General features: G+C 39.1%; 1 protein-coding gene across 1 annotated transcript in view; it reads left to right on the plus strand.

Moving 5' to 3' along the window:
• Nucleotides 1-277: 277 nt before the first annotated feature.
• Nucleotides 278-12,281, plus strand: part of CPEB1 (cytoplasmic polyadenylation element binding protein 1) — a 75,332-nt gene continuing 63,328 nt past the window's right edge. The window contains exon 1 of the mRNA XM_080807959.1: nt 278-446. The gene's annotated coding sequence lies outside the window, so the exon portion shown is untranslated. The remainder of the gene's footprint in view (nt 447-12,281) is intronic.

The raw sequence follows: 12,281 nt of genomic DNA on the forward strand, positions 1-12,281 counted from the left end.
GATTAGAAGGTTCTTGGAGGCAGCATCTTGTATTTTTCTGTGTTTTTCTTTTTCCCTCTTACAGTCCTCTCAGGAAACCTTGCTCATTATAGGATTCATTAAGTGTTTTAATATATAGGCAAAAAATTCAAGTCCTTGTTACTTTATCTGACTCATTGTTGGCTTGGGAGAAAGGGGGGGATTATTTACCATAAAGGAGTATAGAAAAAAAACTAAGTGTCTTTTTTTTTTGTCTAGGATGAAAACCTAAATATCTTTTTCCTGCGTCTAGGAAGAAGAAGCTGGGCGGATAAAAGATTGCTGGGACAACCAGGAAGCACCCGCGCTCTCCACTTGTAGCAATGCCAATATCTTTCGAAGGATAAATGCCATATTGGATAATTCTCTGGATTTCAATAGAGTCTGCACTACACCCATAAACCGAGGAATTCATGATCATTTACCAGGTGACTTAGATTTGAAACCTTTAGTGTATGTTTTCGTACATACACTATGTATGTATGTAAAGCTGTTTCTCAGCAGCTTTCTTGTGAAGCCTATGAAGAATGACCTTGAATGGTAATACTAGCCCCTTTTTGTAGCTTACTTTGTGGATTGGGTTCCCCTCTGGATGAAGACTGCCTTTGGTGTATGATGCGCAAATCTCTTTTGTGACACATAAAATACTGGATAAAAAAGGGTAGGTCAAATGTAGCAGGACTACCTATGTAGAGGATTACAATGTGAGTCATGGATCTAATTACAGGTTTTCTGGTAGTCACATTTAAGAAGTTTTTTTTTTTTTTAAGAGGAATATTAACATTTTACCTGAACTAACATATATAAAATATGCTAATATTTAGTTAATATAAAAATTGTTAGTGAGATACCATATTCTCTTCTTAGTATCTTTCATATTTTCAGTGTGGCTCTGTTGGAACTAGCTACGTTTCTGGTGCTTGGTAGCCATGTGACTAGTGGCTGCTGTGGTGGACAGTGCATCTCTTGAACATTTTAATTGCTTTTAACTGTGAAAGCAGGTCAACAAGCATTTAGTTCTGATGAAATGTGGGCTATCCCGTGGGCTAGTGGAGGGGAGACAGTAGCATACCCGAAGACAGCACTTCACAAGGAGGCTTGGAAGTCCTAAAAGGTGTCGTTTCATAATCTTCTGTGGACGTTGCAACATGTTGTAAGAATGTTGAAGGAATGTTTCTTGTTCAAATTAGTTTAATTGAAAATGAACATGTTTTTAATTTTTTAAATGTGCCTTGAAGAAATTTGGCAGTAGTGGGGTTTGCAGAAAAAGTACTGGTAATCGCTGGTTTTTTTCGTCATAAATCCTTTGATTTACATCCTAACTTGACAGTGGAAATAATTCCCATAAAGATGCAGGTGAATGTGAACATGAAGTAGCTAAATGTCTGAAGGAGAGATTTCATGACAAACAAGACTGACTTGCGGTAACTGTAAAATTTATTTTTTATTTTTTTCTATTAAATTGTTCTAACTGGAGGACAAATGGGAGAAGGGCATAGTGGGAACTAAGAATGCTGGTTGTCTTGTCTCTTCAAACTTCTAAGAAAGTACATGTTTATTATTTTCTGTTGGTTGGTATACGTCATCTGCTAATGACCCTTATTGTCCTTTAGCTTATGCCAAGTTAAAAACTCAGAAAATCTGCTTGATTCAAACATATGTGTTCTGTTTTTCTTTGAGAAAATTGTTTGAATTTTATTCCAGTATGAATGACAACCAACAATGGCTTAAATCTCACTGAGTTACCTCAGACATGCTGGGAACTTAGGCACACCTCAGGGAAATTGTGGTTTGGGTCCCAGACCACTGCAGCAAGGTGGATTTTGCAATGAAGCGAGCCAAAGGAATTTTTTGGTTTCCCAGCACATATGGAAGTTATGCTTACATCATACTGTAGTCTGTTAAGTATGCAATAGCATTATGTCTGAAAAATGGTATATACTGTAATTGAAAAATACTTTATTGCTAAAAAATGTTAACCATCATAGAAACTTTCAGCAAGTCCTAGTTTTTTCACTAGCGGAGGGTCTTGTGTTGATGTCGCTGGCTGCTGACTTTTGAGGGTGGTGGTTGCTGAAGGTGGGGTGGCTGTGGCAGTTTGTTAAAATAAGATAACAATGAAGTTTGCTTCATCATTCGACCGTTTCAGGAATGAGTTCTCCGTAGCAGCCAATGGGGCCTGATAGTATTTTACCTACAGTAGAACTTCTTTTAAAATTGGAGTCAATGCCGTGTTACACATGAGAAAACCAAATCTCCTCTGGGTTAGAGGACTTGTGCAGGGCTACCTAGCTAGTCGGTAAGGGGCTAATTTCAGAGGCACACCAAAGTCTGCCATCACAGTGCATGTTGTTTAGCATCAGGGCACTTCCTCACGCTGGGCTCCCACAGACAGCATCTTCAGGTGTTGGCAGGTGTGTACCCAGCTTTGACTTCTGTGTCTGGGCCGGTCTTGGGCTCCAGAAGATGCTGTGATACTGCAGGTCAGATTTCCGCTGCACCTGGGGCTTACTCCATAGAGCCCTGGCCTTTGCACCTGGATCATGCTGCCCCGGCCTTGGGATGGCTTGTTTGGCTCTTGGGCGAAGAAGACATCATTATTTCATTCTGAGACATTCACAGGTCCCAGGGATGAAGACATGGACATCTTTGAGAGACCTCATTCAGCTAGAACATCAAGTAATGAACAGCTCAACCTTGGACCTGTAGTTCAGGTCCATCCCTGCAAAATCTGGCTTGAGATTCCACATCTCTTACTATACACTTGGTCCCACTGCCACAGCTGGCCAAATTCATCAGAAATTCAACACGAATAGGGAATGCCTACTTCGTGCCAATCACTGTTGTTAGGCTTCAAGGATTCCTGACTTGATACGGCATCCTCAGAACCTCCTCTCCCATCATGGATGGGAAACAGAAGGAAAAAACAAACTAAGCAGAGAAATAAGTAAAATAATTGCCAGTTTTAGTAAGTGCTATGAAGTAATAACATTTTGAGTGACCTAGGTAGGAACTCTCTGAGGAGGTGTGTTGTTTTTTTTTTTTTTTAAATTTTATTTATTTATTTGACAGAGATCACAGTAGGCAGAGAGGCAGGCAGAGAGAGAGAGAGAGGGAAGCAGGCTCCCCACCGAGCAGAGAGCCCAATGCGGGGCTCGATCCTAGGATCCCGAGATCATGACCTGAGCCAAAGGCAGAGGCCCAACCCTCTGAGCCACCCAGGTGCCCCTGAGGAGGTGTGTTTAAAATGGAGTCCTAAAGGGAGAGAAAGTGCTGGATCACGTAAAGAGTGTGAGGAAAACATTCCAGACAGAAAAGGTTGGACTAAGGCTTTTGAAGGAGCTTGGCATGTTTGAGGCACTGAAGGAAGAGTAGGGAAGGGGGTGGGAGGGCCAGAGTGGGCAGGTATTGTGGGCTGTGCGGAGACCCTGGGTGTTCTTGTGAGAGTTGTCAGAGGTCGGTGGCCAGTGATATGAAAGAAATATTTGTCCTCTGAACTCTGATTTCCCATTTCTCCAGCAAAAAGGTGGAGGACAAAATGGAAGCCACACCTCTGAGCGGGCTGCCTTCCCATGATGGAGAAAATGAGTGTTGACTCATCGTTTTCCATTGTGCTTGGGAAAGGTTCCTGGCGTTGCTCCTGGGTTTGCCACTGCAGCTTCTTTACAACTCAGCCTCAAAGATCACTTTTTTGCTTTAAAAATCATCATGTTCTTTGACTCACTATGTCCAGATCTAAGAATGTCTCCTAAGGAGTAATAATGAAGACAAATAAGGATTATGTAGAAGGATACTTAGAGTATCATTATGGTGGTGAAGATTTGGGAAAGAAAAAAAGAAAAAACCCAAGTGTCTCCTAAGTGGAAAATATATTTTTGTATATTTACGTGATAGAGTATTACGTAGTTATTAGAATAATACCTTTTGAGAATAATGGCTTTCTACATGTTCAGTTACATAAAAATCTTTGTAATATAACATGAAATTAAGATAGAATACTAATACATACATACACACATTCTCAATTTTGAGACATAAAATTAATATAAAAATATAAATATTTACAGTGGAAAAAAACTGGGAGTCCATGCTTTCAAACCCTGCCTCCGCCTTATCAGCAACTAAGTATATGTAATATTCTCAATCCTTTGTTGTCTTTGCAACAGTCTTCGCAGCCTCTTCACTGGGAGTCAGTCTCATCTCAAGCATCTTTGCTCATCCACAAGACCAGCTCCTCATCGTTAAAGTTTGGTCACGAAATCACAGCAGTTCAGTCCCATCTTCAGGCTCCACTTCTAGTTCTAGTTCTCTTGCTGTTTCTATCACATCTACAGTGACTTCTCCTTGGGAATCGTGACCCCCTCAGAGTCATCAGTGAGGTTTGGAATCAGCTTCTTCAAAGTTCTGTTCATGTTGATACTCTGAATTCTTCCCATGAATCTAATGTTCTTAAGGGCATCCAGAATGGTGAATCCTTTCCAGAGGGTTTTCAGTTTACTCTGTCCAGATGCACCAGAGGAATTACTATCTATGGCAGCCATAGTCTTACAAAATGTGTTTCGTAAATAGTAAGACTTGAAATTACTTCTAGATGCATGGGCTGCAGAATGGATGTGTATCAGCAGGAGTGCAAACCACAGCAGTCTCCTTGTACATCTCCGTCAGAGCTCATGGGGGACCAGGTGCATGGTCAATGAGTAGTAATGTTTTGACAGGAATCTTCTGAGCAGTAGGCCTCAACAGCCAGCTTGAAATATTTATTACACCATGTTGTAAACATATGTACTGTCCAGGCTTGGTCATTCCGTGGGTGGAGCACAGGCAGAGTGGGTTTAGTGTAATTCTGCAGGTCCCTAGGATTTTCAGCGAGCACAGGCTTCAGTTTAAAGTCAGCAGCAGCATGAGCCCCTGCCAAGACAGCCAGCCAGTCGTTTGAAGCTTTGAAGCCAGGCCCTGTCCTTCCCTCTCTAACTGTGAAAGTCCTAGATGGCATCTTCCTCTGTGAGAAGCCTATTTTCGTCCACACTGCAAATCCGTGGTGTAGGACTGTGGAGCCCCCTTCGTGAATGATCTCCACTAGATCTTCTGGAGAACTCGCTGCAGCTTCTCCATCCGCCCTTGCTGCTTGACCTTGCCGTTTGATGTACAGGGACGGGGTCTGTCCTTAAACCTCACGAACCAACCTTGCTAGCTTCAGACCTGCCTTCCGTAGCTTCCTCCTCTCTCTCCACCTTCCCAGAGTTGAAGAGCATGAGGGCCTTGCTCCGGTTTAGGCTTTGGCTTAAGGGAATGTTGTGGCTGTCAGATCTTCCATCCAGACCACTGAGACTTTGTCCTTATCAGTAGTAAGGCGGTTTCATTTCCTCCTCATTCGAGTGTTCGCTGGTAGCGCTTGGAAAGTCCTTCCAGAACTACTCCTTTGCATTCACAACTTGTCTGTTTGGGGCAGGCAGCCTGGCTTTTGGCTTATCTAGACTTTGCACGCACCTTCCTCTCACTGAGCCTAATCATTTCTAGCTTTTGATTTAAAGTGAGAGATGTGCAACTCTTCCTTTCACTTGAGCACTTCGATACTTAAAGGCCATTGTCAGGTTATTAACTGGCCTAATTTCAATATTGTATCTCAGGGAATGGGGAGGCCCAAGGAGAGGGGGGGAATCAATGGGGGAATAGCTAGTTGGTGGAACAATCAGCACACACATAACATTTAGCAATTAAGTTTGCCGTCTTGTGTGGGCGTGGTTTGTGGCACCCCAAAGCAAATACGGTAATAACACAAAAGATCACAGATCATCATAACAAATACAATGATAATGAAAAGGTTTGAAATATTGTAAATTACCACCATGTGACTCAGAGACAAGAAGTGAGCAAATGCTGTTGGAAAAATGACACTGATAGGCTTGCTAGATGGGGTTGCCATAAATCTTCAATTTATAAAAAATGCAGTATCTGTAAAATGCAGTAAAACAAGATATGCCTGTATTGCCTTTTTCCATGTATTATATTTACAGGGTCTTCATATTGATACTTTTAAGTCAGATCAGTGTATTTTAATTGCTATATAATAGTAATACTTTACATAAATACAATATTTATCTGATCCTCTGTTGGTAAATGATTTTTGCTATTGTAAACAGTGTTTTGGTGAACATCCTTGTATTATCTATCTCCTGTGCATGTAACAAGCACTTCCTGAGCCTGTGTGCCTAGACGTGAATTGCACAGTGATTGGGTATATACTGTCTTCAAACTGTTAAGTTGCTAAATTCTTTCTCAAAGGGAATTAATCAGTTTACAGTCCTGCCAGGATTTCATGAGAGTTTTTTCCTACATCTTTGTAGACCCTAATTGTTGTCATAATCCAAAATTTCAGTCAGTCTTAGGTGTAGAGCCTACTTAATTTTGTTTTTGTCTATATTGTGAAACTTTTTTTTTTTTTTTAGAATTTTGCTTATGTTTTTTTTTTTAAATATTTTATTTATTTATTTGACAGAGATCACAAGTAGGCAGAGAGGCAGGCAGAGAGAGAGGAGAAAGCAGGCTCTCCACGGAGCAGAGAGCCCGATGCGGGGCTCGATCCCAGGACCCCGGGATCATGACCCGAGCCGAAGGCAGAGGCTTTAACCCACTGAGCCACCCAGGCGCCCCTATATTGTGAAACATTTTCTACAGTTAAAGAATACAGGTAGCATATATGATCTGGCATCACCCAGGAAAGATCTCTAGACCTCAGCCTCAGGGTTCTTTTCCTTTATCCTGGGCTGTTTCTTGAGATTCCATTGTATATAATTAAAAATCACTGGCCTAGATGAAATCATGCAGGAAATGCTGTTCGGCTACATAGCTGAACTGTTAAGCAGAATACTAAATTGAATATTCTCTGCCTAGAAAAATCCTTCTCTTTCTAAATGTGGTTTGGTTCTCACCTCTGAGAACTTCTCACATTCCCTTGCCTCTGTTAGATGTAACGAGATCTTTCTTGGCTATTTCAAATTGTTCATTGACCCCACTGTGTGGTGTTCTAAATGTAAACGTCCACAGTCTCAAAACAGGGAAGATAAGGTATAGTTTTGAAGAAGTGTACTCAGTTTGCCCGTTTCATAATAAACCTGCACGAAGGTGCAAGCCCTGGCTGCAGATTCACTTGAGAACAGACCCTGGCCGTGTGCTTACTTGGTCTGATCTTGGCTATCCCTCTGAGATTATGTTTGCTGAACTGTAACATGGGAGCAATAGCCATACCCCTCTCTAGGATTGGGGGGGCGGGCCTTGAATAAGTGTGTTGGATTTATAGACTAATGCCCATAATGGCACTTACACACCATGTGGTGGTACTGATGGTGACAGTCTGGGTATATAGAGAGAGCAGTTGTGAGAGAACATGCTTTAGGGTCATGATGTTGAAAAGTTGGATTCCTGGTTTCTGGTTTAGACCATCAAGGACCAGGTGTTAAACACCCATGGGTTCCCTGCTGAGTACTGTGCAATAGGGTGGGTGTCTTTATACAATTGCTTGATGTATACATTCTCACAAACTGGGTACTGAAGCTGAAAGAGGCCCTAATTTTATGTTCAAATTAGTTCTATTTCCCCACATTCTATATTGATTAAAGTCTAGATTTTTCTTTTTTATTGTGGTAAAATAAATTTCCCATCTTAACTATTTTTTAAAAAGATTTTATTTTATTTATTTGACAGACACAGCGAGAGAGGGAACACAAGCAGGGGAGTGGGAGAGGGAGAAGCAGGCTTCCTGCTGGGCAGGGAGCCCGATGCGGAGCTCGATGCAGGGCTCGATCCCAGGACCCTGAGATCATGACCAGAGCCAAAGGCAGAGGCTTAACCCACTGAGCCACCCAGGTGCCCCCATCTTAACCATTTTTAAGTGCACAGTTCAGTGACATTAAATACATGTACATTGTTGAGGAACCATTACCACCATTCATCCCTATAATTCTTCTTCCTGTAAAGCTGAAACTCTGTACATGTTGAACAATAACTCCCTATTCCCTCCCTGCCACCCCCTGGCACCCGCCATTACGCCTTAGGTCTTCATGATTTTGACTATTCTAAGTACATCCTGTAAATGGAACCATACAGTATTTGTCATTTGGGACTGGCGTATGTCCCTCCCTTTTGCATCATGTCCTCAAGGTTCATCCATGTTGTAGCTTTTGTCGGAATTTCCTTCCTTTTTAAGTCTGAATAATAATCTGTTATCATACATATCCCATATTTCTTACCCATTCATACATTGATTGGATGATTGGAGACTTGGTTGCTTCCACGTTTTAGCAGTGCCATAAACACGAGTGTACAAATCTCTTTATGTCTGTGCTTTTAATTCTTTCAGGTATATGCCCAGAGAGGTAATTGCTGGATCACATGGTAGTTCTGTTTTTAATTTTTTGAGGAATCACTGTATTGTTTTCCACAGTAGCTGTACCATTTACATTCCCACCAAGAGTGCACAAGTGTTCCAGTTCCTCCACACCCTCACAAACACTTTTTTTTTATAGTGCCATCCTAATGGGCATGAAGTGTTATCTTAGTTTTGATTTGCATTTCCCTCGTGATTTGAGATGTTTAGCACCTTTTCATGTGCTTATGGCCTAGTTGTGTATCTTCTTTGGAGAAACATCTACTCAAATTCCTTTGTACATTTTTGAATCAGATTGTTTTTTGTGCATATTGCTGAATTTTAGGAGTTCTCTGTAAATTCTAGATGTTAATCCCTCATCTGATATGTGATTTATGAATACTTTCTCCTGTTCTGTGGGACGTCTTTTTCCTCTGGAGAGTGCCTTTTGATGTACAAAACTTTAAAATTTTCTTAAAATCTGATTTGCCTATTTTTTTCTTTGTTTCTTGTGCCTTTGGTGTTGTAGCCAAGAAAACATTGTCAAATCCAGTGTCATGAAGCTTTTGTCCTGTGTTTTCTTCTAAGGTCTTATATTTAGGTCCTTGATCCATTTTTTAGTTAATTTTTCTCTATGGTTTAGGTAAATATCCAACTATATTTGCATGTGTGTGTCCAGTTTTCCCAGCACCATTTGTTGAAAAGACTGCCCTTTCCCTACTGAATAGTCTTGGCATTTGATCGTGTACATAAGAATTTATTTCTCGGGTTTCTATCTGGCTTCATTAGTTCATATATCTGTCTTTATGCCAATGCCACACTGTTTAGGTTACTGTAGCTTTAGATTGGGTTTTGAAATCAGGAAGTGTGAGTCTTCCAGCTTTGTTCTTTTTTTTTTTTTTTCTTCAAGGTGCTTTGATTATTCAGGGTCACTTGAGATTCCATATGAATTTTAGGATGGGTTTTTCTTTATGTATTTTGGATATTAATCCCTTATCAGACGTAATTTTCAAATATTCTCCCATTTGGTAGGTAACTTTTTCATCTTGTTGATAGTTAAAATGTTTTTAGTAATGTATTTCCATGTGTGTATTTTAGCTTTTGTTGCCTTTGCTTTTGGTGATGGGTTTTTCTATTTCTGCAGTACTGTCATTGGGATTTTGATATGTATTGCACTGAATCTGCAGTTTGCTTTGGGTTGTATTGACATTTTAACAGTATTAAGTCCTCCAATCCATGTAATGTACATGAGATGTATTACCATTTATTTATGTTGTCTTTAACTTATTTTGTTTTCTTAGTTATTTTCTTAGTTTTCATTGCACAAGTCTTTCACTTCTTTGGTTGAGTTAGTTCCTAAGTATTCTTTCTGATGCTTTTCTAGATGGAATAGTTTTTGTAATTTCCTTTTTAGAGTGTTCATTGTGTATAGAAGTGCAACTGATTATTTTATGCTGACTTTGTATCCTGATACTTAGCTGAATTTATTTATTCTAAGGGAAGTTTTTTGTGGACTCTTTGGGGTTTCAACATATAATCATATCATTTACAAACAGAGATAATTGTACTTCTTTTCCAATTTGGATGCCTTTTATTTCTTTTCCTTGACTAACTATTCTTGCTAGAACTTCCATTATGTTGACTCGAAGTGGTAAAAGTGGGCATCCTTATTTTTTTTCCTGATCTTAAAGGAAAAGCTTTTAGTGTCCCACCATTGAGTATTATGTTTGCTATGGTTTTTTTTTATATAAAGCTTTTATTACGTGAAGGTATATTTCCTTTTATTTCTATCTTGCTGAGTGATTTTTATCATGAAAGTATGTTGTCAGATACTTCTCCACATCAAGTGAAATCTTTATGTGGTCATGTAGGGTTTTTTTTTCCTTTCTTTCATTTTGTTGGTGTGGCATGTAGATTTTTTGTACATTGAGCCATCCTTACATTTCAAGAACACATCCTATTTGGCCACAGTGTGTAATCCTTTCAGTGCAATGTGGAGTTGTGTTTGCTAGTATTTTGTTGAATGTTTTTGTTCAGTTTTTATTTTTTGATCAATGTTCATAAAGGATGTTGGTCTGTAGTTTGCTTGTAGTGTCTTTGGTATCAGGATTATGCTGCTTTCATAGAATGAGTTGAGAAGTGTTCCCTGCTCTTTAGTTTTTGGGGAAAGTTTGAGAAGGGTTGGTATTAGCTTTTCTTTAAATGCCTGATAGAGTCCACCCGTGAAGCCATCAGGTCCAGGGCTTTTCTTTGTTGGAAGATTTTTAGTTGTTGATTCAGATTGTCTATTTCTTTGTGAGTTAGTCTTGGTAAGTTTTGTGTTTCTAGGAATTCACCTGTTTCATCTAGATTTTTCAGTTTTTTTGATGTATAGTTCATAGTACTGTTTCACAATCCTTTTTGTTTCTGTAGGGTAGGTAGTACTTTCCCCACATTTGTCATTGATTTTAATAATTGGATCTTCTCTCTTATAGTTCATTTGCCAAAGATTTGTCCATTTTGTTGATCTTTTCAAAGAACCAACTTCTGGTTTTATTGTTTTTTTTTGTTTTGTTTTGTTTTGTTTTGTTTTTTGGTCTCTTATGTTGTTTATCTCTGCTCTTATTTCCCTTCTAGCTTTGGGCTTAGTTTGTTGCTCTTTTAACTTACTACCTTGTAAAGTTAGGTTGTTGATTTGAGATTTGTGTTTTGATGAAAGCATTTATAGCTATAAATTTCCTTCTTACCACCACTTTTGTTGTGTTCCACAGTTTGGGTATGTTGTTCTTTCATTTTCATTTGTCTCTAATTATTTCCTATCTTCCTTTGTGCTTTCTACTTTGGTTCATTGGTTGTTTAAAATATGTTGTTTAAAAAAATGTTTGATTTCTACAGTTTTGTGGATTTTCCAGTTTTACTTTTATTATTGACTTCTAGCGCCATCTGTGGTAGTCAGAGAAGATACTTCATATGATATATATCTTTTTTAATCTATCAAGGCTTGATTTGTGGTCTGACATACAGTCTATCCAAGAAAATGTCCTATGTGCACCTGAGGAGAATGTGTATTCATTGTTGTTGGGTAGAATGTTCTGTGTATGTCAGATCTGGGTGGTTGATTGTGTTAAGTCTTGTAGTTCCTTCTTTAAATATCTCCTTTTTGGTTTTTCTATCCATTATTGTGAACGGGATATTGAAGTGTTGAACTCTTGTAGACTTTTTCTCCTCAATTCTGTCTGTATTTGCTTCATACATTTGGATGGATCTGTCACTAGGTATGTAAATATTTATAATATTTGTATTTTGATGTATTGAACCTTATAACTGAACATTCTTCTTAGTCTCTTGTAACCTTTTTTGGTTTAAATCTGTTTGTCTGGTGTTAGTATATCTACTCTGCTCTCTTTTGGTTTTTATTTGCATAGAATACATCTTTCTGTCAGTTCACTTTCAACCTGTCTTTGTGTCTTTGGGTCTTGAGTGTTTTGTAGACATCATGTGGGTGGGTCATGTGTTTTTATCCATTCTGCCAGCCTCTCTCTCTCTTTTTAAGTAGGCTCCATGTCCACTGTGAAGCCCAGCACAGGCCTTGAACTCACAACCCTACTATCAAGACCTGAGCTGAGATCAAGAGTTGGACACCTAGCTGACTGAGCCATCTAGGCACCCCTAATCTCTGTTTTTTGATTGGAGAGTTTAATCCATTTACATTTAACTACTTATAAGGAGGTACTTCTGTCATTGTGTTGTTTTCTGTATGTCTTACAGCTTTTTTTGCTTCTCATTTCTTATATTAATGTCTTCTTTTATGTTGATTTTTTTTGGTAGTGAGATCTTTAAATCTCTTTCCTTTTTCCTTTTTGTGTATCCTATAGTTTTTTCTTTGTGGTTACTATGCCATGGTTACATTTGACATCATAAA

Source organism: Martes martes, assembly GCF_963455335.1.
Source record: "Martes martes genome assembly, chromosome: 7".
In the NCBI taxonomy this organism is placed as follows: Eukaryota; Metazoa; Chordata; class Mammalia; order Carnivora; family Mustelidae; genus Martes; species Martes martes.